Source organism: Orbicella faveolata, unplaced genomic scaffold (assembly GCF_042242905.1).
Source record: "Orbicella faveolata isolate gen_17 unplaced genomic scaffold, um_ofav_v1 contig_24, whole genome shotgun sequence".
Classification (NCBI taxonomy): domain Eukaryota; kingdom Metazoa; phylum Cnidaria; class Anthozoa; order Scleractinia; family Merulinidae; genus Orbicella; species Orbicella faveolata.
In genome coordinates, this window is record NW_028301552.1 from 29,612,501 (window position 1) to 29,637,500 (window position 25,000).

Genomic DNA, 25,000 nt, shown 5'->3' on the forward strand with positions numbered 1-25,000 from the left:
AGCTTGGCTAGTAATACCTTAAAAATTTATGGTCTTGCATATTCTTCCTTCGTTTTTCTTGTTTATGCTTTATTCCAACAAAGCACCACTACTTGGACTGTATTAAAATATACAATTGTTGCACTGACAAACGCCAACATAGACTTACCTTTACAACTTATTTCAAACTTACAGGGGAACTCTAGCTATAAAAGCTTGGTTCAACTTGCAGTTGTTGTTCTTTAGTTGTTTCAACTTCCCAAGCGATGGAAACAGGTGTTTGACAGACTACACCACGGTCCGCCACACTTTGATCAAAATGGCCGAAGGAAAACTCTGGTTCCCAAGCTTCTTCCGATTTCTCTTCCCTATTTGGAAGAAGGCATTCACAACGAAAAACACTGCATTTTAACGCATAAATCGATCGACTAGCATAATTTTCCAAATGAAAATGTCTTCATAATCTTCAAAAAACCTTGTGGCAACCTGAAAACAAAATTCCCTGACTTTTCACTGACTTTGACAAGAACTAAGATTTTCCCTGACTTTTTGCAAAATTCCCTGACTTTTTCCTGACCTTGAAAAATTTTCGTTTTTCCCTGACTTTTCACTGACCGTGGCAACCCTGTTTTAAATCACTTTTGTGGTAATCTGCTTTGAGCATGGCATAAATTAACATGAAATGGAGAACTGGGTCTTGAGCAAAGTTGTAGGATTAGTTTTTTTGTAGAAAGAAAGGGTTGAGCAGTTTGTGACATTCTACTGACAGCCTTGCCATTTGCAACGTCCAATAAGGTTAATTTGTTCCCTAGTGTTGTACAAATATGGCTCTCTAATTTAAAAATTATTATTTTCAATCTGTTGTTTGCCTTATAACCCCATGCCTTATAATTCTTGGTATGATTTAATCATAGCAAAATCAATTAATGGAACCCAGTAACAGCTCCTGTACTCCACAATCTCAGTCGAGAAAAAGAACAAATCACATTGAAATTGAATAATAAAGTATCATTAGAAACCTATGCAAGTATTCATGATGAGCAAAAAACAATCATATTTCCTATTCATACCAGGGTGATTTTGCTTATTGCAAACCCTTCCAGCAGGAGGAGACTCCATACAAAAGTGTAGATGGCTAACTGTATCTTTGGGGATCAAGTTAGAAAACAAAACTTTCCAACTTTCCACATGTGTATACTATTTTGGTATTTTTGCAAGATTTCATTTGGTAGAGATTTAGAGACTGAGTATATTATAACCACAAAATTTCAATCATACCCCACAACAACAAAAATGTGTAAACTTCTTTTGCGTGGGGTCCCCATGTTAACTAAGAAAGAATATAATGATTAATAATTAATGTCTTGTCTTTCTGAATAATGTAGGAAAGATCAAGAAATGCCACCAAAACGCACAGAAGACAATTCTGTTATGTGATCAAGAGTTTTGGTGGCTTCCCAGAAATCCTTGAAATCATGGCTCTATTTTCATCATCACATCATCTTACACCTCGATCTGCTGATGAAATCCTAGTTCCGGCTGAAACTATTAAATCGTGCGCAATTTACCTCACATACATGTTGGATTATTTTCATTAGTGACAGCCATAGTTAATAAAGGGGAATGGTTTTGAAACCCGACAAAGTTCTTTGTTGCATGTTTTTGTTCGCTTTTTTGGCCTTGACCGCGCACAAAACACAGTAGTTGTTTACTCCGTACGGAGGGACTAACCAATAAAAATGTTTTGGTTACATAATTCATGCATAGTGTATGAGCGCAAAACAATAGATTGTGCAGGGTCGTGGACCTTCCAACATAAATCTTGAAATCTACGTTAGCTCCTTTGATGTTTGCCGGGCTTCATAGCCAGTCCCCTCTATTAACTATGTAACAATATTCCAAAAAATAACTGAGGAGCTCTGCTTTTAGGCAAAAGTGAAAGTGCTTCGCTAAGCAAAAACTTATTACACGCTAAATAAAACAGATAGATAACTTTCCAAAGTTTATCTTGTTAAACTATACTTTTGCTCAGTTCTTGCTTACCAACTTTGTGAATTCAAATTTTGATTCTCCTCAAACTCAACACAACTGATGAAAAAATAGACAAAGTCTAGATGGTATGGAAAGCATGCATTCCACAGCGTTTGGTGATTATGAAGTTACCAGTGTTTTTCAAATTAATTGTCACTGATATTAATGAAACTACATACGATAGCTACAGAGAATTCAACAACATACATTTACGACAAGATTGACAAATTACTGATTCTATTAGAACGCCAACATCAAAAGCAGACTATAAACAATAATTAGTATTGACTTATCAGTTGATTAACTCCGCAAACAAGCTATAAGCATAAAGGAACCCTCAAAAAGGACAATTGCCCGATAAAACTGGATGACTTAATGGGAATCTATGTGTTGGAGTGCATTTCAGGAAACATTTGCACATGAATGGAACCAATCGATTATGCATAACGCCTTTGGGCGTACTGCATAAAAGGCTCTCAGTAAGTCGTCTCCAAATTTGTCAACATACATGTAGAATATTATGAACATTTTACCCGATAAATAAATGTATGCACACGATCGATTGTTTTGGGAGACAACAAATAAATTTCCAGAAAAAGAGATCTTAAAATAACGCGTTGAAAAAAGGAACTTAACAATTTTCGATTTTGAAAAGGTGTTAAATTATGATGGCGCAAGTATTTCAAGTGCGGTTATTGAAATCTGAAAATGGTGAATTAATTCCTCTGAAACTTGTGATTTCTGACATTTCAAGAATAACGGACCGATGCCCAAACCCTGCTTTGAACAACATCGTTTCACCTTGGCTAGAGAATTCTACAGATTAACTCTAATCCAAGGTTTATTCAACCCTCTTTTGAACAACCGGACTGTGAAGGTTGTAATATTGTATTCACTTTTGCTCAGTTTTCGTCTGCCATCTTTATGAATTCGGAATCTCCTTCTCTTCAAGGCACTGCCAAAAACTGGAGACGTTTGAATGGAATTCATTGGTGGTGGAAAGCATTCCTAAACCTGCAATAAGCAGTATTAGTTGATTATGAAGTTCCAGTCTTTTTCAAGTTGTCATTAAATTTGATCAAATTTTTAAACAAGATACGATAACTACAAAGGATTCAGTATCTACAGAGTTGTAAGAACGCCAACAACTGTAAACAGTAGTTGTTTATTGATCACTTGAAGAACCTCTTAAACATGCGTTAAATTAACATCAAGAAAGTCGGAAAAATGTACAATTTATCACTAATTTGTCTTTATGAGACATCAGCTGATAGATATGTGGTACCTTAATCGACTCCAGGTCAAAACTTTGCATTCGATTCACGATGAAACTAGATGACTTGATGGAATCTATGGGAAGCAGATTGTGTGTCGTGCATAACAAATTGCACAAACTGGTCACGAGTAACGCCTTTGGGCATCCTGCATAAAACTTAAAACTAAAGTTGCACTTGGACCAAACTGGTCCACATTGCCAGTACTAATCACAGTTTCCGTTTCACTCAGAGTCCACAACTATTGCTACCCACTCTGGAGTAGATGTTTGTTTGACATGGCAGAATACCTTTCAAAGGCCTACTCTGGGACCTTAAGTTGCCGTAACTTAAGGCAACTTTGGGCAATTTAAGGCGACTTAAGCAAAATTGGCAGAAAAAACATTGCGACTTCAGGCGATTAAAGGTGACTTAAGGCGACTTAAGGCGACTTGAGACTTTATTTCACTCGAGTGCTATAAATTTAAACTTAGCAACAGTCTCCATATATCTCTAGCAATAAACCAATATTGTGCCAGTACTGGTACATAATTAAGTCACCACAGTCTCAAATAGCCAGGGCTGGGTTGTTCAAAGCCTGATTAAACTATTAACCCAGGATTAGAGAGAATTTTGATTACTTTCATTTTTTGTAACTTTTTGGTCCAGTTTTCTGTTTATGTTGGTTGTCTTTCAGTTTTGAGTTTGATTCATTTTAAAACTACACAATCATAAGCAGTGAAAGATATTTCTATAAAAAAATATATAATTATATTACCTGGGTTAGCACTAACCGGCTTTCGAACAACCCAGGCCAGATTTCAAACCATTAAAAAAAAAAATACTATTAAAGAAAGAATTACCGCAACACTGAACAGTTACTGCTATAAGAATAATAATAACAATAAACAACAGCAAGGTAGCATGAAATTCAATATTAGTGTAGATATCACAATAAAACATCAAACAAAACTAATAAAAAATATATTCACAGTGACAAAAATTTTAAATTTAAGATATCTTGATTTAATTTGAAGTGTTTGCATATTTTCCATCAATTATTCAAACAACAGGGAAATCAAAATTAATTTAGCTCGTTTACATGTATTTATTTTACAATGCTTCCCGAATCATAAAAATCGTTATTTTGGTAGACTTATCTGCCATTTTTGGCATCTCCACTGTCAATTTCAGTCCTTTTCAGGGACCTAATCGAGTTAATGCTCTCCTGCCTCAGTCAGACAAAATATTCCAATACCATAATGAGTACCGCATGCTAAGTTCCTTCGTAAGAACAAGTCCAGTCAAATATCACCAACTACTTGTCAGGCTCCAGAAAACTTTGATGACCCTGGCAGTTTATACAGTATATCGATTCTTTTTAGAAGGTTTTCTTGATCAGACCACCAGAAAATACATCTTCCAAACCTTCACTAGTTTCCACCTGACATATTGCAAATGCCCAGAACGACATTTTCACAACGAAATACTAGAAATTGATACATCGATCGATACCAGACACACTAGTCCCGCCATTTTGATTCTCCCGGTAACCCTTGCGCCGCTAACTGGTTTCCATGCTTCAAAGAGACGAGACATCTGTGCCACGAAAATTCGAGTTTTCTTGCTAAGTGTTCGGGTGATTTGAAATCACCCGAACACTTAGCAAGAGAACTCGATAATAAATTACTGTATTCAAATTTCGGACAGTATTAGTTTGGCGACTTGTTTTCTTTCTTGTTTTTTATAAACGCCTGTCGGAGTAATCGTACTCACGTGAGCGCGAGTACGTCGCGTGAGCCGCGTACTTTAGTCACGGGGCCAAACTAAGTCACGTGCTCGTAACATTCGCCTGGCGGCCATGTTTATTGAGAGTTGATCACAGAGAATTTTCTGTACCTTAGCTTTCGTTAGCAACAGTAGCGCAGTCCACGTAAAGTGTATAAGATGATGTGAATACCTGGCTTCATCGAATGTATGAAAAGGATAAATAAACATTATGCTGCAAGTTGGCTCGTCCAATTACGAAATTCAAACGTTTACTGTACTAGTTGGTCGAATGTGGAAGTAAAATGCAAATAATGATTTTTGCTGGAGAAATGGCCCACTTTTGTCACTCTTTTACACAGGGTAAGTAAAGTATTTAAAGTGTAGACTCAGTTCGGTTCAATTGACTTTGGATGACTATATTTTTACTACTCAGTGTGAAAGTGACTAGAAAGAACTGAGCCTTAACCCAGAAATATCTTACTTTTTTTTTCTTTTCATCTTGATGATCTGGAACACCTCTCACTGTTGTTGTTTATTAATTATACACCGTAGGTCTTCAGAAGATTTGATTCAGAGATATTGTACAAAAATTAATAAGCTTTAATGAAATTATTGCAGTATAGTCATTTATATCTTTCCACATTTAATACATTTCCTGATGATAACACAGCGTGTCATCTTTTTTTATTAACTCTTTTACAATGAAGTACAAGAGAAAAATTAAACTTAATAGAAGTAAAAAGCCATCTATGAGAGAGCATACATCAGATTGTCATTCCTATTGAAGTATTGTCTGCATGTAGAAATTATTTCTGCTAACATGGGGGCTAGAGAGGTGCAGGACTATGATAATATTAGGTTTTTTTTATGTATAACGGAGTCACGGCTTTGAGGCATAATACAGTAATTGTCGGGTCCTCAGCTTTTTAAAGGACCCAAGTCAGCCTCTGCTATTCTCGATGCCATCAAAATTATTGATATTGCAGGGTAAGGCAAAGTCTTGATGCATTACTGTAAGTTGTGATACTGAAAGTATCTCCCTTTATCTTTAGTAGCTTCACAGTGATTTTCTTTGCTTTGACATGCTCCGAATAAAACATAAAAGCCAACCTCTTGTATGTAAACAAAAACAAAGGTGTGGCTGACTAAGGCCCTTTAAGGGGGGTTTAGATGGCTCCAATACATTGGGAATGCGTGTTAAAAAAAAAAATTAAAAGCACACCTATCGAGGTTACCTCTGGTGCACCCTACCCCCCCTGTTCCGTAACCAGTACCCATTTATACATCTGGGTGAGGAGAGGCACTATGAGAGTATGAACACAATGCAATGATCCCCAATAGGGGTCCATTGCACCAACCATTGGGTCATCGTGCCTCCTCCTCCGTAGAGTTAGAGTGGAGTTTACCCTAACATGACAGTTACAAGTCTGATAACCTTCTACAGGGGCAATTTGAGTGTGTTGAAACCTTTTTAACATTGGATAACGGATAGCAACTGAAGGCAACTTGGGACAACTTAAGGCGACTTAGGATGACTTAAGGCAACTTCAGGCGACTTAAGGTCCCAGAGTGGGCCTTTTCAACACTTATGACCAGCGAAACAATATGCCTCCATAAAAGCAACATGTATGGCTAGATAATTACATTGGTCTGTCACAAGACAACTCATCATTGTTTAAGGGAAAAGATAAGAAAACGAAATAGTTGATATTCAATCGTGACTTTAATTCCAAACATCTGACAATGACGTTCTTCTAGATGTACCTAGCGCAAAATGCTGACCCAACTCAATCTGTGAGTCAGAGAAGTTGTCACATTCTCGAGTAATTTTCTAACGTTTGCCCAGTTTTCTAATTCTTGTTCGCTTCAGCACAAATGCAAAACTGGCGAAGTCTTTTGTTAAAAGTGGAAAGTATTTTTGAACCCGGATCCCGCAGTGTTTTTTGATTATGAAGTTACTAGTCTTTTTCGAGTTGCCACTTACCTTGACATAAGAATTGAACTACATACAATAACTCCACAAAATTCGTAACATACATTGACAGTAAGATTGATAAATTATACTGCCTGGCAAGAACGCCAACATCAGAATGTAAGCAATAGATATTAATTTATTAGTTGATTAACTCCGACTCTCTGAAACATGCTATGAACGTAAAGGAAAAACAACCGACTGCTAGTTTACCTTAATGAGACATCAACTGAGGGTCACAGTACCTTGTAATCCGCTCCAGGTGAAATTTACTCACTCATTGGACGATAAAACTGGATGAATTAACGGGAATCTATGCTTCAGTGTCCGTGTATTCTAAGAAGCAGTAGACAAAGAACTAAACTGATCACGCGTAATGCCTTCGGGAATCCTGCATAAAACTTACTAGACAGGCTCTTAGTAAGACATCGTCTCTAAATTGGTCAACAGGAGTAATTGTGAATATTTTATCCCACAATTACAGACATGCAAGCAAAGGCACGCAATGTGTGCGAAAGTCAGCGACTTTCCAGACTAAATTTCTCTTTGTCGCGCTAATAAACGCAAGTTAAAAAGAAGCAGGGGGAGTTGCGAATAAATGCTTCCAGCTCTAGCGATGAAGCTTTTAAATGAATTTGCACCAGATTAAAAGTATAAAATGTTAATGTTTGAAAACGGCATACCTTAAATATTTAATAGTACCAAAGTATCATCCTTGTTCTCACGATATGATCAGTTTTTGAATAGCGATGTTTCAAATGCACTCTGCTAGTCTTTATCAAGCGATTGGGTCACTGGTAACAACATTGTGAGACACACGATATTTCATTTTATAATTCGTTAAATTTCGCTCCTGTGCGATCGGTCTAAACGCATCACGTGACTGGATATGACCCAGCTAAAACTGGGGAATATCTGAGTGATATTCCCCAATATTCAAAACTGCGCGTGTTGCGAAAAATATTTGAAGGATAATAAACAATATAGCCTTCATTTGGCGCGAAAATAAATAAACAGTGGCTCCCATTTGGCGCGAAAGTATGCTCGGATATTTGTCCGCGGACATTTTCTGTTCCGGAAGCGAACAGTTTTCCGAGAGCGAAACTGTGAGCTTTGAGGAACAGATAATGTCCAAGGACAAATATCCGAGCATATTTTCAAAGTCAAGTGGAGGCTATTTTGTTTATTATCCTTCAAATATTGTTGGCAACACGCGCAGTTTTGAAAATTGGGGATTATCACTCGGATATTCCCCAGTTTCATACTTACAGAAACCGCAGAAAAGCGCCGACCTGTTGGGCCACTAGGCTGTTATGCAGACTTTACTTTTTACGTACATGGCTTGAAAGAACACATTTTTTGCCGGTGTTTCGAATGCACAGGACACCATTAGCTTTTTGGTATATCAAGTCTAGTTTTAAAATTCTACAAATACTAGCACTGTATACGAGTATGTCCCACATGTTGGATAACATGCACTAAGATAACTCGTCACGCTTGTTAACAGGACCTAAAATTGTTTTGTCAAGCTCTTTTGCTGAAGCTTACGGCTGGCTTTTGGATTATCGTTGCACGCACACGGAGTTGAGACATACTCGACTGCTGTACAATTATTTTATTCTTTTCTTCTTTATTACAAGAATCAACGTCTTTCTATACATAATGGTAGCTTACTTATAAGTGATTAAGAATACTGCCACCTATCTTGACGTCATGTCGTCTGTGATCCATTTAACAGTTAGAATATGAGCTCGAGATTTCTATGAGGTGATAAGATTGATGAGGCTGAAGGCGGAATCAACTATTTCCTCATGGAAATCGAGAGCGAATATTCTAATTGTTTCAGTAGAATTCCAACCGAAACGTACTTCAAATGACAGTTTCCAACAGTTTCTCGACGTATTAGTAAACTTCGCGCCCTAGAAAGATCGCTGAAGTTGTCATTTCAAATTCCAGTTGTGTACACGCGCGCATCATTTTTTCAACAATTTCAAGTCTTTCAAAGTCAAGAAACCATAAATGTCTTTCTTTAGTCTTCTCAGGAATTTGATTGCCCATTTCCATTAAAATGTTTTTCCAAACCTTTGAAAAAACGAAAAAAGGTCGCCATTTCTTAGACGACCTTCAGTCACTGCACACTAATGGCTGATACTGCACGTGTACGATCACTCAGCCAATCAGATTACAACATTTGCAAAAGTGTTCAAGTAGAATTCTACCAATATCAACAGACGCATGGCAACATGGAATCTATTTATTAACTAGTGTTTATCACTACCCACGCATTTCACAAAATCTTGCAGTATTTGCAGAAATCAACAACCAGCGCACGTGGCCAAAGCAGAGCACGTAGCCATTTTTTTTGTTAATTAATTCTCAGCTTCATGTACTCATGTGTCAGTATTAAAACCCCCACTTAACGGTCAAATGTAATCAAAAGTGACGCCAGGACACGAACTTGTGTTACAAATGTATGCGTTCATGCTGTTCACAAACAAACGTAAGAATTTCAAAACTTTGGAGAGCGTTTACGAGAAGATACGTTTACGATAATCGTCTATCGATTACGTGTGCACGGAAGTCGTTAGAAAATTGTGCGTTTACAGACGTGAACACAACCTGGAGTAACAAGGACTAAGTAAACCAACTCTCCATTCCAACTTGAAATTCGTGTTTATGTCTGGTCACAGTTTTATTTTATTAATTTAGAGCAACTTTCAATCGAGTGTTGAAAGTAGTCCGCACTTGCTTTGATTTTTTTTTTTTCACGCCCTCTACGATATATTAAAATTCAGCCTAAAACAATAGACCTCAGTACGAGGCTCTGCGGAATAGCTGCAGAGTTTGTGAGGTTAACTCCGCAGAGTCTCATGCTGAGGTCTATTGTGTTCGACTGAATTTTAATATATCGAAACTGTTCTATTGCAACTCTACCATCACGTGTGCTCGAAAGCTCTTTGATCAACCCGTTCCTCACTTATGGTATAAGTACCCGGGAAATTAGGCCTCAAATACACACTTGAACTAATAGAGATTATTGATTATTCCAAATTAGGCTCTGAGTCTACTTTTACATGAGTTCACCTACTCGCTGACTGAGGAAAAATTATAGACACTAAAAAAATGTTTATTTTGAGTCCATTTCTAGCTAATTACTAGTAAAACAGCACATCAAAATATTTTGGCAGCAGCTTCGACTCCCATATCTTCGGTCCTTATCCGACATTACAACTTTCCTATCTCAGACAAGAGCAACATTTTCATTGGAAGTCTTTCCCAGTAAAGCTCCCAACGCTTTGGACAATCTACTAAACAAATTGTTACTAAACTTACTCTCTTGATGCGTATTCTTACACATCTTCAAGTATTCTCCGATTTACTTTTCCTTTCCCTGGTTATCATAAACTTACTAGAAAAGTATCACCTAACTGACTTTCAGTTTTTGGTCATTTTCATGTCTTTTTCTTTTCTTTTATCAGTTTTAAGGCTATTCTCCGAAGGGCCATTTGGCACAAACGCTCCCCATCCCATTAGAGATTCGAGGTTAAAAATCCTCGCGCGTCCATAGACCCCTGAGAGAATCTGTTTGGCATACGGTTAGTATAAATAGGCATGTATGCTGTTTATTCCTCGCTTTAATTCGTTAAAACGGACGCCAAACTTGCGTTTGGCGCCCTCCCTCCTTACGGCCTGGGGACCTCTGTTTCTGTCCTAGCTCTTCCACCTGTTCGCTTCTTTCCATAACCCATCCTTGCCCGAGGCGTTTGGTAGTCAAGGCACCCGACGAGAATTTATTTATTCTAATTCTTCTATTAATATTTTTAAAGCGGCCTTCACACGGCAAACTAAAGTTGGCAAACTCGCATTGGCAAACTCGAGTTGGTGTGTGTGAATGGCACAAAAACAGTCGGCAAACACGTGGGCAAACTGTTGGCGACAAATAGAACTCACCTCTATTCTCGCCAACTTTTTCACCAACTTTTTTAGGTTGGTAAACTCGTATCTGACGTGTGAACGATTGGCAAACACGTGTTGGTAACTGTCAACCAATCAAAACACTCGCTCTATTCACGTGATTCATTTGCGTGACACTTCAGAAAATGGCGGACGCAAGTCAAGAGAGGTTCACAATTGTCCGGCTGTGTGGGACGTTTCATCTGTAGTCTACAAAGATACTAAAAACAAACAAAAGAAAATGGAGGAGCTAGAGGGCAAACTGAGTTTCGTCCAAACCTTTCTCGCTTTCTGTTTCTTCTCTTCTCTTCTTCTGTTCCATTGTTCTACGTGACTGCCACGTGCACTGCACTAAGTCGGCCATATTACAAATTACCGTGTGCCGATTTGACGCAAGTGTGACGTGTGAAGGAACGAGTTTGCCAACTTTTTGAAGTTTGCCAACACGGGTATGCCAACTTAAGTTTGCCGTGTGAAGGCCGCTCGATTCGTGTATGACTTTAAGCAGTGTTATCTGGAATCTTAAGACATACGTTGCCACTTGCCCGACCAACCCGGGTGGCGCTACATATTCTTGTAATTGAAACAAAAATTTTACTTTTTGTTAGCTTTCAACAACTTTGTAGTCCGATATTATCCTAACGAATTTCGAAAGGAAATACGTCCGTAGTCAGCTTTTTACAGAAAGTCAGCTATCACAGGAAACCCATGTTTGTTTAACAAATCGTACAGATCACCCACTGTTATACAGCGCTGCCTTGCAATAAAACCCAGGGCTGCATCAAGTGGGTTCAAAGTACGCTTGTCAAGGAAACGAATCTCTGATAGAGTTAGACCCAGTGCCTCAGCAACCACCTTCCATTCCTCTCTGCCTGTGACACAGAAAGACAGAAATAACTATTTTCTTAATAAACACTCTGCACTGAGATGCCAGGCTAAAGACGATCTACTTTTGATTAATTTGTCATTCATATCATTTAGATTTGTAACAGTTTTACATAGATATATCTGCTTGCATTGTCTTTATTAAGCTGGATAATTAAAATTCACAAATTAAAATTCAATCGCAAAATTTCTTGGAAAGTTCGAGTCCTCCGTCTAAACCCTTCTACGGGTCCATATTCAGTGACTGAGGTTTACATAACCTGATTGAAAGTCATTATTAGAGTCAGAAGGGTTATTAAGTCTGGTCCTTTGAAATTGATTTGTCAGTTTCCGGTGATGTAATTGGCTGTAACACTCGTATAGAGACCGCCAACAGTGATTGGTTGGCTAAAGAAAGTTCCAATCTTCCTATCGTCAACTAAATTAAGTAGTCCTGTTTGATATGCACTCGACGGTTTTGTTTATGTAGTGAAACTGTCGTTTGTCAGGTGCTGATCAGTCATAGGGTAATTTTTGACATCAGGTGTTTTTTTCCTGTTGGTGTGCCAGCTTTCCATACTCAGTCGTTGAAAATAGTTTGTACTGCAGGCCAAGCAGTCTGCATTCACAGTAGTGGTGAACAACAGCAATTCTTTTCAGTACTACCCTCACCTACACTAACTTAGGATAGCTTACTACAAGAGAGGATCATCCTCTCTTGGTTACTATGACACACCTATTCTTCACGGAAATAAAAAGCACTCACCACTCAAGTCAAATGTAAGATCTCTAACTTTGGAAACAGGGATGTATCGAACATCTAAGTGTTCAGGCAACAGAGGACCTACGTAGAGAAAATCAAAGGGTGAGCACATGTGCGGACGAGGGGCGGCTGAATTGCCACCAACAACACGTGATCGACGTTCAGATACGGTCTGCATCTGAGTAATTAAGGAATAACCAAAAAATACCGGAGCATTTATTTATGTAACTTAAATGAACACGCAAGCTCTTTAAGACGTTTGCAACCAAACTCAACCTCGTTTATTCAGATAATGGGTTCAGAGCAACCTTAAATTTAAATTATAAAGAAATCGGGCCACCGTACTCGTTTTTGAGTTATTAGCAGTTAAAAACATTAATGGTGTTTTTGGCAGGTCAAACTTCTGCTTTTGTAACCTATTGTGTCACGAAATTGATAACAGCGTCTCCACCATTGACAGGGTAGTTTTTTTTTTTTTTGATACCGTGAGTTTTAGGATCAAGGGAGAGAGAGTGGTTCAAATGACCCATCAAGCTCCAAGTTTAGGAGGTGTTGGAAACTGTTGCCGGTAGCCTAAGGTTTAAGTTTTTTATGAAAAGGATGGCAACATCCAGGACATTAACGTAACAGACTCTCTTGTACAAAATAGGACATAATAGAGTACCTCTGTTGACTCATCTTCAATATTTTTAGACATTCCTACGTTAATAGGAAACCAGAAGCAACTAGCGTGAAAATCCTTCAATAAATAAAGAATACCAAAGAGAAACAGCTGTTGTTGCAGTTTAGTCTGCGATGAAATAGTCGTTTCTTTAAGAAGGCATATGAACGTACAATTGACCCTCTCGCCTGGTTTGCATGTCAAACTGTTCATAGCTGCAATAACAGCCACTGATGACACGATGCCTCGCTAAAGACTAACTCACCAGTGGTTCCAGCTGGTGTAATCTCTCTCAAATGCTCGAACACATCAAGCCTATTTGAATCTTTCGCTTTCCTTGCCAAGCATCGGATCAATGTCTTGGTCTTAGAGTCTGGCTGTTCCAGAGAAGCTTGCTCCAGCTGCATATCATCTCTCATCTGAAGTACAACCTCTTTGGCATCACATGACCGTGACAGAAGGGATTTGTGAAGTTCATCAGGAAGAGCGATTTCTTTAGTTCCTGAAAATATAGTAATAGTCATAGAAGTTCGAAACAGTCAGTGCAAGAATAAGTACCCATGAGATTACCACGTATTTTAATTCTGTGAAATTTCAATGTTCTTGCAGTTTTACCCATATCAAAGGAGTCGGCTCTTTTTACTTTCGCGACCGTTTGATTTGTCTTGTTTATTGCAGGTAAAATTCTAAGGTGTCTCGATAGAGATTTTTCTGGACCATACCAAGCATTTAACAGTCTTCCCTTAATCGGATTGATAAAAAATTACATCGGTAACTGGAAATGGATTGAAGTCCTCGAGATTTTTGAAGAAGCACTTAAAATCAAAAATTCCCCGAAAATTAGAATGGGAGTGGCCTTAAGAAAAAATCTCGTTCTTGAGATTGCGAAAAAGGAAACCAACAAAACTTCCATGGCTTCAAACCATAACTTTAAGACACATTTTGGTGTTATTTGAAGTAATATAATGTCATCAAAATAGTGTTCAACTGTGGGTCTATGTATTATGATGATGCAAAAAGTATAATTTGAAGTGCTTTTGCGATTTACACAAGATCAAACATACAGAAGTTTTTTCTTGTATATTCAACTTGCCAAGCACCATAGCTTAAGGCACTGGTATTTGCTTTTTCATATGACATCTGGTTAGTGCAACTACTGATTGCCGATTCTTTTAGTTGATCGTTTCCATGGAAATATCGATTGTCTTAAGAATACATTATACCAAGCCTCAATCCATTTCCAATTACTCGTGTAATTTTAATTTCGATACGATTCAAGGAAGACTTATAAAGCTGAATGAAAATACTTGGTATGGTCCAGAAAAAACTGTATCGAGACACCTTAACCGTCTCTTACCTGTCGTGTTCCTTAATTTAAATATATAAACGATGATAACAAAGCGTTATTAATGTATACCAGTTAGTCGCTAGTCGCTAAGTGTTATTCCCAATACCCGAAAATAAAAAAACGTCACGTGAGCTTCATTAGATTTCCCCAGGTGTACAGAAGAAAGTTCAGCGTCACGTTGTGCTGTGAAAAATAGGTTGATGAAGGAACAGAATAATGTTACCTTCCGCTGAACCCAAACTTGTCCCATCCTGTTTATCAGCTGTATGCTAAAAGATAACAAGGAAGAGAAAAGAGGAGCATCTGCAGTTACCAAGGTATTTACGGCATGTGCTCAAAGAGAGGGAGCTAATTTAATTAACAAACACCCCAAAAATAACCCTAATTGGAGAGCAGGAGCATTGTAGCTACTCCACCTGGATGGATTGCTAGACCTTCCCAGGTTACTGGATCCCAGAATTCTGTTAGGCGGCCCCAACAATGCGCCGGTACCAATTTTTATCCCCTGCAAGGAGAGAGGCACTGTAAGAGAGACGTGTCCGAGTTGTTTCTCAGGAACATAACACAATGACCCCATTTAGGGCTCACACCCGGAAAGCTTGATCTCGAGTCTAGCGCACTAACCATTAAGCCGCTGCGCCATTACTCAGGAAATGTCAGCTTACAATTTTCTTTGTATCTGCGAAAGTTAAATGAACCCTGACATTACAAAGAAACGGCGCCCATTTATACATTTTAAAGTACGCGCTGGATACGTTACTACGAAAATAACACACCCTGAAGACAACGTACAAACTTCCAATGCTACCGGACTAAATTCCCACCGTCTCTAACTCAATATTCCATACCATAATTAGTTTACTGGGCCTCATGCCACTTTGCCAACATTAACATTGACCAGTTTTAATTTAAAAAGTACATTTACGCAAAAAACCCCTTGAATGTTACCACTAACACGTACCCACGATCACTTTTTGCTACGTTTACGCTAATTTTTAGTATCATGCGATTAATAATACAAGCTTTGTCTTTCTAAAAGAGTGCAGATTAGTAACTGTTTTATATTTAATATTTTCCTGTCAATAAATTGCTCTGCTGTACACTCAGTTTCTTCATTAACATTATATATCTTTTTTTTTTCTGGAAGCAACAATGTGTCTGTGCCAATAGCTTCCAAAATATTAAAATTAATTGAGAATTGAATCAGATTTGCGCAAAGGTTTTTGTTTAACATTATGTAATAAGGCGTTTCTGCACTGTCCAGTTGTAAATTAAATCTTTAATACTGTAATTAATTTTAGACTCCTTTCCCAGTTTGTTTATTCATTTTAATTGATGTATTTTTATCTTTTTTATTCCTTTTGTAACTGAAAAGCCCCTTTGGGGAGTTGCAAATAAAGTATGTATGTATGTATGTATGTAAATGTCATTTTGTGACAACTTTACAGAGGTGACATGAAGCTTTTAGATAATTTACCTGATTGCTTAAGGACACCAACCATGGAACAAACTGCTCGGTCGGAACTCCGTTGTTCTGTGCAACCGCAGACTTTTTGCAATAGACAGTCTTGACACTCCATAGCTGAGACTCCGACCAGAAGTGCAGGCACTCCTCTCGTTCGCATCTTTTAGCGCAATGTGTACCACAGTCCTTAACTGCATTCCCTTCACAACAGACTGGGCAGATGAAACTGACTTTATATTTCATATTCTTTAACCAACAGAATTCCTTGCGCATGGACTCCAGTATCAATGCGAGCTACCTACGCACTGCACGGGCACACCTGTCATAGCTAGTATCCGCAGACAAAGAGAGTTTTGATTGTAATCCGTCTGCTACGTCCTGACTAGAACTCCCTTTGTGAACAACAACTTCAATGGAAAATGAATGGCAGAAGAGGATTACAGAGTAATTTTCTTCTGAGGTGTAAAATCTGGCGAAATTGTGGTATACGTGAGGGTTCTCTGAGCTCACACACTCGTCTTTCGCCTTGTGAAAGAACTGCAACACCAGTCGGGGAAACAAGCCAGGCGGAACAAGGCCAGATTCAAATTGAAGAAAAAGAGACGGTAATTGAGCAGATTTAATCAGCTCCACGATTCCCTCAGGTGGACGAGACTTCAACATGGATGGAACCAGGTACTGCTTACTACAGGACGCGTCAGAGGGAGGCAAACGACAAAGAAAGCTGAATTTCTCCATGAGTGCAACTAGACTCTCAGAGGTTTCTTGGGGAAGAAATAAATGGCTCCAGACATGTTCTAGAAGATTTTCATCTAGTAGTCCTTCCATCTCAAGCTTACACCATAGCTGTTTAAATTTCTTCTCTTTGCCACTGTAGGGCCTTACGTTTATTACCCCCTTGAACACCTCAATCAACCACTGAGGGTCCAAGACCACCAATCTGTTCAGTTCTGGAGTGTCATCAAAGTGAATAAAAGTCCTCCGGTCATGGAAAAAGTTAAGTAGCGTATGAAATTGTTTATCGTCAACGATATTACATACTTCAGATGCAACTTGTTTTGCCCTGTCAAGAGAGAGGCATTTGAGGCCATCATTTTTTATATTGTGAAGTGCCCTCTCATATCTCCACCACTGGATTGGAATGGATTCTTTCATCTGTGGTAGTTCCTTAGCAACGTCAAAAATTTCCGTACGCAAACGCACGACTTCTGAACATTCAGCTTCATTGCCAGATTTGGTGTTATCCACAACAAAGACATCATCACATAAGTGGGTTTTGTATGGCTTGGTCTGTAGAGAACCAAGTACTTTAAAGGCCAGTTTACTGGGATCACTACCATCGTAAGGTATGTCAGCATGAGTGCATACTAGGAAAACTGGGGGAAGCTTATCTGGCAACATTTCAGATTTGGGAGCTTGTTGGTCACTATCATCTTCAATGACTAGTGAAGCAACAGACGACATCCAAAAATCAAGATAATCCAAGTTGGGTCTAAAATCCAAGCTGTCTTCAGATGTTTCGTACATTCCTTGCTTCATGACTGATTTGGCTCTTTCACGCGGATCCCGGCTGAGGTCATTGACTAAAAGGTAGATAGCTCGTGAAGTAAGAAAGAGCGGGTGTGTTACGTAGTAAACTGATTGTCCACCAAAGTCCCACAGCACTGAATAGATGTCTTCTTTGTCCTCCACCTTATCAACGTCTCCCAGCATCTTTTCAATCAACGTTGGTATATTGTCTGGCATGCCAGATATGCTGTCAGTGCTAGGTTCATGGTCGCTGGGTGTCTCAGCATGGAAAGTTGGGAGCCCTAATATGGAGTCTTTTGTATTAGGTACATTTGAACTGGATGATGTGGAATTATCATACTCATCGCTACATTTAGTAGGAACCACATCTGATGAGAAATTCTGCATAAGCTCTGGATCCCTTTCCTTAGAAATGCTCTCTATCTGCCTTAAATTTTCGACGGTCAATCGAGCTGCCTGATGTTCATAGAATTTTCTGCATGCAAATGTGGCAGAAGGCAGCTCCTTCTCGATTTGCGCATATCGAGTTTCCTCCTCTGTTAGGGCTCGTGAGGCATAGGCCACAGGGTAACCATCCTGTAAGCACGCAGCACCAAGACGACTCTTTGAGGCATCGACAGACAGCATGACAGGCTTTGAGGGGTCGAAGTACCTTAGGACCGGAGGTTGGGAGATATCTGCCTTGAGGGCGTCGAAAGTTTGTTGCTGTGCTGGCTCCCAACTCCAGTGTACGTCATTCCGCAGCAATTTACGTAGTGACACTGTCTTCTCACTGAAGTTGCTAATGAACTTGTGGAGATAATTGGTCATGCCAAGAAATCGACGCAGTGCCTCTGGCCCATCCGGTGTTGGCATTTCTTTAATAGCTGCAACTATGGCTTCATCGGGCTTGAGATCGAAATTTGTGAACTGATGGCCAACATAGGATACTTGGTTGAGGCGAAACTTGCATTTCCTCGGAGCTAGTTTCATTCCGACTTCTCGCGCTCTTTCTAGCACCTTCTTCAAGTTAACATCATGGTCTGCTGTTCCCTCGCCCCATACTAACAGGTCATCAGCGATGATGGCACAGGGATACCCAGAAAACAGGTCTTCCATCGCACGCTGGAAGACTTCTGAGGCACAAGTGATGCCCAACGGCAGGCGCAGAAAGCAGAATCTTCCAAATGGTGTGCTGAGGGTTGCGAGTAGTGAAGATTCCTGATTAAGTTTTTATTTGCCAGAAACCACTTCTCGCGTCAAGGGTGGAGAATACTGTGGCATTGGGCATACGCAATGCAACATCTTCAACCGTCCTCATAGGATGATGGGGTCGTTTAAGGGCTTTATTGAGATCCCTCGGGTCGATGCAGATGCGAATACTGCCATCTTTCGTCTTCGCTGCTTCCATTTGTAAGACCCACTCAGTTGGTTCGGACACGGCTGTGATCGCTCCAATCTTGACCATCCTATCAAGCTATCTTTTAACACTCTTCTCCACTGCGAGGGGTATTCTGCGCGATGGTGTGATCACAGGGGTTATATTGACATCAAGCCTCATTGTGTAAACAACGGGCATATTGCCAAGATCGCCTTGAAATAAGTCTTTGTTCTCGTCAAGTATTGCTGCGCGGAAGGCATCAGTGGTGTCAACCTCACGGACCACGCTGCGCAACTGAATGAGATTCAAGCTTAAAGAGTCCGTGAGACCAATGGTGTTACTGGTTTGTTGATGACGTGAAATTCCAGGTTACGCGACATCGACTGTAAATGAACTTCGAGCTTCACACTGCCCAGGGTAGTTAACGTGTCCCCACCATAGGCAACTAACTGCACTGCTTTCGTCTTATAAATCTTCTCATTGCGGCTGATCCTTTTAAATATATCTAGTGTGATCACATTAAATTTAGTGCCAGTGTCAATTTTAATTTCAACTGGTTAGCCGTTGATTTCCATTGTGCAGTAAACTTCACTTTTCTTTCCTGGCTTGGACGCAATCGCATCGATAACAAATAAATCCTCATCTTGTCCGATAGGATATTGTGGATCGACCGTTTGGACAGAACGCCTGGGACGCCGTCGACGATCTCGAGTGCTTGAACGCCCGCCATCACGTTTAGAACGGCACACTTTTTCGAAATGATTGGGCTTTCCGCAATGAAGACATTTCTTGCCAAACGCTGTACATGATTTCTGCTTGGCTGCATGGCTACCACCACAATTCCTACAATTTTCGACACCAGGTTTGGAATCTTTCTTCGATAAACCTCCTTTGTCGATACCATGGACCTCTTCCTTTGGATCGCTGACTTGGTTCGACGAGAGCTCGGTGTTGTTTCTGTCTGATAATTCGTTGGCAATGCCAATATCAATAGCGCGATCGAGTGTGAGATCCCGTTCTTTTAAGAGCTGCTTTCGCACGTGCCGAGAGCTGACACCACATACAATTTTATCACGAATAAGCTCATCCTTCAACATGCCGTACTCACATGTATTTGCTAGGATTCTGAGATCAGCTACAAATGACTGAAACGACTCACCTTCTTTCTGGATTCAGGTGTTGAATTTATGCCTTTCCATAATGACAATTCCACGAGGGTCGCAGATTTCAGCAAATTTTCTTTTCAGCCCTTCGATACTCTCGCGAGATTCTGCTTCGACTCGAATGGTTCCATCTTCGTTCAGCACAGCGGGAGCGTAAACAAAAGATTTCTCCTTTTCAATCGCTTATCTTCCTGCCAAATTCAAGAAGATGTACGCTTTGGTTCTGTCGTCTTTTTCTCCGTGAGCGGCGATGATGAATGTTTCCACCTCTTGGGCGAAATGTTTCCAGTTTAGCGCGACATTACCCTCGAAGCTCAATGGTTCGGGTTTTCGGAGACCACCTGCCATAATTGACTGTTAGATTGTCAAAGAGACCAGGCGATGCGGATTTCCTATACTCCTGACACCATGTAGCGACATCCCACTCCTAGCACCATGTAGTTTTCAAGATACGACCTTTAGTCGACGAGTCCATTTATTCAACTAAGGGATAAAATGTTACACACCCATGTTATGAAACTGATTTGCATTACTCACACACATTCCACACGCATACATTCACACGCTCGTTCCATAGTTTACGCTGTGCTATCCCGAGTGAGTGTTAACCTATCAGCTGTGCTTGAGTGTTCTTCTCCAACAGTTAAAGCCTAGTATCAAAAGAAACCTGTGTAGACTGAAGAGCTGACGAAAAGTCGTCTAGCTTGCGTTGGGTGATCGAGGGTGAGGGCTAGCTTTCAGCTGTGCTTGAGTGTTCTTCACCAAACAGTTTAAGCCTGATATCGAGTGCACGCTGACTAGATTGAAAAGCTGAAGAAACGTCGCCTAGTGCATGCTGTATCAAACCGAGTAAATAGCAACTGTCAGCTGTGCTTGAGTGTGCTTCTCCAAACAGTTTAAGCCTGATATCGAGTGCACGCTGAATAGATTGAAGAGCTGAAGAAAAGTCGCCTTGTGCATGCTGTGTGAACCCGAGTGAATGGTAACTGTCTGCTGTGCTTGAGTGTTCTTCTCCAAACAGTTTAAGCCTGATATCAAGTGCACGCTGATTAGCCTGAAAAGCCGAGGAAAAGTCACCTTGTGCATGCTGTGTGTCCCCGAGTGAATGGTAACTATCAGCTGTGCTTGAGTGTCTTTCACCAAACAGTTCAAGCCTGATATCAAGCGCTCGCTGTCTAGACTGAAGAGCTGATGAATAGTCGTCTTGTGCATATTGTGTGGCCCCGAGTAAATAGTAACTGTCAGCTGTGCTTGAGTGTTCTTCTCCAAACAGTTTAAGTCTGATATCGAGCGCACGCTGTGCAGACTGAAGAGCTGACGGAAAGTCGCCTTGTGCATGCTGTGTGAGCCCGAGTAAATAGTAACTGTCAGCTGTGCTTGAGTTTTCTTCTCCAAACAGTTTAAGCCTGATATCGAGTGCATGCTGTGCAGACTGAAGAGCTGACGGAAAGTCGCCTTGTGCATGCTGTGTGAGCCCGAGTAAATGGCAACTGTCAGCTGTGCTCGAGTGTTCTCCAAAAAGTCTAAGCTTGATATCAAGGGTACGCTGTGCAGACTGAAGAGCTGTAGAAAAGTCGCCTAGTGCATATTGTGTGGCTGCGAGTGATTGGCAACTGTCAGCTGTGCTTGCGTGTTCTTCTCCAAACAGTTCAAGCGTGATATCAAGTGCACGTTGTGCAGACTGAAGAGCTGAGGTCAAGTCGCTTTGTGCAAATTGTGTGACCCAGAGTGAAAGGTAGCTGTCTGATGTTCTTGGGTGTTTTTCTCCAAAACGTTTACGGGTGATATCTAGTGCGCACTGGGCAGACTGAACAGCTGACGAAAAGTCTCTTGGTTTGTGTTGTATCATCGAGAGTGAAAGGTAACTGTCAGCTGTGCTTGAGTGTTCTTCTCCAAAACATTTACGCCTGATATCAAGTGCCCGCTGTCTAGACTGGAGAGCTGAAGAAAAGTCGCCTAGTGCATGTTGTGTGATCCCGAGTGCATGGTAACTGTCAGCTGTGCTTGAGTGTTCCTCCCCAAAAATATCACGCCTGATATCAAGTGCCCGCTGTGTAGATTGAAGAGCTGAAGAAAAGTCGCCTAGTGCACGTTGTGTGCGCCCGAGTGAATGGTAACTGTCAGCTGTGCTTGAGTGTTCATTTCCAAACAGTTGTACCCTGATTTCGAGCGCGCGTTGCTCGGACTTCTGGGCTTGTAAATAATTTTGCATGCTGTAATGAATGCGGGCATCTTTGGCGTAGTTCTTCGCCAGTGTTTCTTGGTTCAGCGTAGGACTTGTAAGGTCTTCCACTCGCCCTGTATACTTTTCTTTGGTACTCTCGAGTGTCGTTTCGTGAAACCTGATCCTCGAGGCTGATAACTCTGCGGCGACTTCATATTCCCTCAAATGGCACAGTGACGTCATAACATTCGTTTGGAAAGTGTATAAACCAAGTGAACTTTGGAGAGTCGGCTTTTTGATTTCCTCTGCTACATTTAGCGCTGCGTCTTTTAGCAATTGCCTAGTGTTATCGACACATAACTGTTTTGTTGCTGCTTCAATAATAGACATAATTTCATATTTTAATGGCTGATTTTTTGAAGCATCTGGGTTTCTTTGGCTTAAGTCTTCTTTGGCAGTTTCGGGTAATTCCTTTCCTGTGCCTTCTGGAATAACAAGTAGTTGTGTATCTCCCAGTGCTTTGCATTCCTGGAGTGCCCTGCTGTAGAACAGTGACATTTCTGACGAGTTCTTCTTGAAACGATGATAAATAGCAAGAATTTGAAAAGCAATAAGTCTAAGAATTCTTTGTGCGAGACTACTGTTCATTAAGGAAACTGCGTCTTCTAAGCATTGAACTCCGTCTTCTGTTTTGCCACTAGCTAGTTGATAGATGCCATTATAAAACAAACGTTTTCCTCTATCACTATCTGAGACTGGATAACATGAGTCTTCAACATGCCTCGCTTTAGCAGCGGCCTCTTTCGCTGAATCGTAAATCTTGCCAAATGTGGCTCTTTTCCCCCGATAAAGAGAACACAGAAAGACGTCAGCGTTTACTAAGACCTCAAACACGTCTTTGGCTGTTTCAGAATCTGAACTGCCCTCTATTAAACTTCGTGTAATGCTCTGTTCATCCTTGTAGAAGTCACTAAATGCAGTCATTGAGTGGCCTGTCAAGAACTGTTCATTTAGATTCTTGAATCGGGGATGTTAAATGTACCTAAACGGGCTTTTGATTTGAGAAGCACTTCTTTCATTTCATTTTGTCCTTTTTGGTTTGCAAACGATAGAATTAGCTGATGTATTAAGAATGTCCCAGGCTTGGAACTTGATTCAAGTAGGGACTTTCTCCGAAGGCTGTCCAATACCTTCTTTGCCGCATAAATTTGTGATACACCCAGAACAGCTGCAGCAACTGTCAGATCGAAACTCTCTGGGAGAACACACAACGACACATGAGCTTCTTTTTCTTGAGCCGAGAGCCTCTGAAATGAAGAGTCAAACAGGAGTTTCAATCCCAGATTGCTGGGATAATCTGGACTGTCCAACATCTCCACGATGTTATGATTTTGGAAAGACCCCATGAAGTCATCTAGAACTTGACTCAGTTTAGTATCATCTTCAGAAATAAAGGAACACAATAACTTCATGGCCAAAGGTACGTGACCGCAGATTTTCGAAACTCGTTTGCAGTCAGCGACGGTTACATTTGGAAGGAATTCGTTAACAAGGTTTTGAGAAGAGGATTCGTCTAATGGACTTATTCTCACACCATGGTGGCCTTGGAATTGCACATTCATGAATTCTAAAGATTCCCTTATGGTTATAACGAATGTCAGTTTCTCGGTTCGTCTGAGATTGTCTGCGAGGAAATCTGTGAAATCCTCTCTCACGTTCGGCCCTCCACTTAATAACTCATCAGCATTATCCAGAATTATTGTAAGAGGTTCTGACAATTCGCTAAAAAGATGGGAAAGCTCATCATCAATTGAATGTTGCTGTTGGTCTTGTTGTTCACCTGCAACAGATCGTCTGAAAAGATTAAGAAGCTTTGATGCCAGACCAGCTGTTGACTGAAACCCTCGTAAGGATAGGTAGTACACGGGCAATCCCAGAGAATGGAGATGATGTCCCACGGCGATTGCAACCGACGTTTTTCCGAATCCGGGTGAACCCCAGATCGACACGATTCGCGTGGATCCAGAAGCCACGTGACCAGCGATTTCTTCACACTCCCTCTGGCGGCCAGTAAAGTGTGGAACCTTTGGTGGAAGAAATGATTTTGACAGAGGTGGCCTTGAACCTTTTGAAACACAAAATAAAACCACTAATAATCATGAAGAATACATATTTTTTAATTGTTTGCATTAATAGCGATGATATCCTGGTGATATCCTCTGTAAATATTGTTTTAGTATCATTATCATTATCATTATCATTGTTATTGTTACTATCATCATCATTATTATTATTATAGGGCAACTCCTGGGTACTTAAGTGTTCCAATACTATGGCGACTTAGATCTAATATAACAAAGATATTTGTTCTGTTATGCATTGACCTATTTATTTCTTAATTAACTTAAGTTGATAAAATTATTTACAAGAAACCGCTTTTACGAAAGGATGAGAACTAAGAGAGTTTATCCCCCCATATAGCTGGTTTTCACATGACGTCACTAAAATTCGAAGTACAAAACTATTGATCTTCCTGAGATTTTACTTAAATGATGTATAAGAGCAGCTGAAAACTAATATTCATACAAATTTTCGCTCCGAATGGGTTCTTGGTTTTGTGATACACCACGCTTGAATTTCTAAGCTTTTGCGTGACGCGGCATTTACTTGACGGCCTAGAGAGCTGTCATGATGGTTAAAAAAGTGACTTATTTCGGGGAACT

At 40.2% G+C, this 25,000-nt stretch overlaps 3 pseudogenes across 2 annotated transcripts in view; 1 reads left to right on the top strand and 2 right to left on the bottom strand.

Moving 5' to 3' along the window:
* The window catches only part of LOC149111234 (uncharacterized), a 31,425-nt pseudogene extending 27,137 nt beyond the window's left edge, over positions 1–4,288 (top strand). The window contains exon 21 of the transcript XR_016208082.1: positions 1–4,288. This exon is cut by the window's left edge and continues 3,014 nt beyond it. The product of XR_016208082.1 is annotated as an uncharacterized LOC149111234 (transcript).
* Positions 4,289–11,637: 7,349 nt separating this feature from the next.
* LOC149111236 (uncharacterized) lies at positions 11,638–18,688 on the bottom strand (annotated as a pseudogene). Its single transcript, XR_016208083.1, has 5 exons — positions 16,073–18,688; positions 14,819–14,864; positions 13,513–13,749; positions 12,590–12,667; positions 11,638–11,831 (listed from the first exon to the last, which is right to left on the bottom strand). The product of XR_016208083.1 is annotated as an uncharacterized LOC149111236 (transcript).
* Positions 18,689–20,570: 1,882 nt separating this feature from the next.
* On the bottom strand, positions 20,571–24,433 carry LOC149111237 (uncharacterized; annotated as a pseudogene).
* Positions 24,434–25,000: the final 567 nt, after the last annotated feature.